This window comes from Macrobrachium nipponense, chromosome 10, assembly GCF_015104395.2.
Source record: "Macrobrachium nipponense isolate FS-2020 chromosome 10, ASM1510439v2, whole genome shotgun sequence".
Lineage (NCBI taxonomy): Eukaryota > Metazoa > Arthropoda > Malacostraca > Decapoda > Palaemonidae > Macrobrachium > Macrobrachium nipponense.
In genome coordinates this window covers 30,321,330-30,323,334 of record NC_087204.1, presented here as the reverse complement: position 1 = coordinate 30,323,334, position 2,005 = coordinate 30,321,330, and the positions used below count along the sequence as shown (strand labels likewise).

The window sequence follows — 2,005 nt, the reverse complement described above, 5'->3', positions numbered from 1 at the left end:
ATTTCATTTCTCATCGCTCGATCTCACCACTACTCGACCTTCCTTGAGAGTTCTGCCACTTTTGTAGTTCCCCTTATTCTTTCATTCTTTATCTTATTTATTTCTGTCACTCCACACATCCATCTATGCATCTTATCCCTACCACGCTCAATTTCTTCTCTTGTGCTCTGTTGCTACCGGTTTTAATGCCAAGCATAATTAATCACAAGTGCTTCCTACAAAGACCACAGGACTCACCTTAATAATGACTTGTTATGAACGTGATTGGTTTAAAGAAAAAACCAGTCCACAAACGATGGATCAGACTAGAAATCCTAGTTTACTCGCCGACGGTTGTAGTCAGTATCCCAACATCACTGCCCGAGAATCTTGCAACAGAACACTGCATAACCATAGTGTATCGTATCTGGTGATAACTGGGGAAAAAAACCACCATCTTATCAGTCATATTGAAGTTCTGTTTCTAGAAGCATTCAAGATTAGATGATTAATTCAGTTGAGTCACAGAACTTCTGCCAGAGAAATATCCAGTGCTGCTCATTTTATTGTTGCGATATACATAACTTTAAAATTTTATTAGCATACCAGTTTACATGTACACTCGCTCAAAAATGTTTTGCAACATTCTCCAGAAGTTTTCGTTCGCCTAACAGTAATTTAATCTTTTGATATACACAATGAAATATGTTTTTTTATTTGCTTTTGGTTATTACTCATATGGTTAACATTATTTAAAAGGATGGTGAGTGAAAAATCATATTACTAAAAATAACGAAACATTCTGAAAAATTTCGTGCCAGATGAAAATGTCAGAGAAGAAATTATATTTCGAATCCGAATAAAAGCATCTCGGTCAATAAAATAATATAATATTGAATAATCATCAACGAAATTATATAAGAATAAAAATAGTTCTACCATAATCGTTGTCAAGACACAAAAAGAAAACAAAATCTCATCACGTCGCACAATATTGTGTGACGCCACACTCGGGCAGGAAAGTTAGTTTAACTGTCTCGTCACTTGCACTGATAAGTTGGGTGGTCGACATTAGATGCTTGCCCTGCTTTTGAAGGTCATCATCGGATGATCATTGAAAGAGCTCCGGCTAACTCCCCTGACAACCGGTGTTGCTATAAAGAGAGAACAATATTCTCTCCTTTCAAGTTGATGCTCAAACCATCCGTAACAGGCTACGTGAGGCCAAGAAATTATTTCATTATATTCCTGCCAAGAAACGCTTCGGAACAGAGAAACACAAAGAAGATAGGCTATGGTTTGCGTTACATTATTATTCAGTTCACGATGATTTCTGGAAGAAAGTCATCTTTTGCAATGACGAGGAGACATTCTATACCGATGAACACCGTAGCCTTCTTCACTGCTGGCGTTTAAACATTAACTAAATTAATGTTGAACTTCTCACTAATTTTTAGAAGGTTAGATAATAATAAATACAAAAGTAGGTGTTATATATTTAATTAACTTCACAATAGGTATCAAAATGATAGGCCTAATTAGCAATGAAAGCAATCAGAAATTACGCATGATAACGGGATATATACAGACAAATCTATACACACACACACACACATATATATATATATATATATATATATATATATATATATAATATATATATATATATATATATATATATATATATATCGAGCTACAAATGTCCTTTAATATCTAATTCGCTCCACCTCGGAATTAATATATTTTCATATATGTTTAACCGAAGGGGAATTTTTTAGGCGATAATAGATTTGCCGGCTGACGGGCACGAACCATCAACACCTTCAAATCCAGGACGACAGTAAAGGCCTGTCCACACGATCGGGCCTGATCGGCGGACCTCCCCTCTAACGGGCACACCTGACGGGCAAACCGTCAAATTGCCTGATGGGTCTTGTAGCAAAATCACCATGGTGGTGCCCGATGGCTTGAGCTTCGACCCTGGCAGACGTACGTTAACTGTATACATTTCTTTTACTGAGCCATT

General features: G+C 36.5%; 1 protein-coding gene across 4 annotated transcripts in view; it reads right to left on the bottom strand.

Annotated features, from left to right (window-relative positions):
- Nucleotides 1-382, bottom strand: part of LOC135223544 (uncharacterized) — a 26,581-nt gene extending 26,199 nt beyond the window's left edge. For 2 of the 4 annotated variants that reach the window (XM_064262045.1, XM_064262043.1), the window contains exon 1: nt 238-374. The gene's annotated coding sequence lies outside the window, so the exon portion shown is untranslated. Of the gene's footprint in view, nt 1-237 lie in introns of all 4 variants that reach the window. The other 2 variants (XM_064262046.1, XM_064262041.1) reach the window with 2 other exon arrangements.
- Between the last annotated feature and the right edge of the window lie 1,623 nt (nt 383-2,005).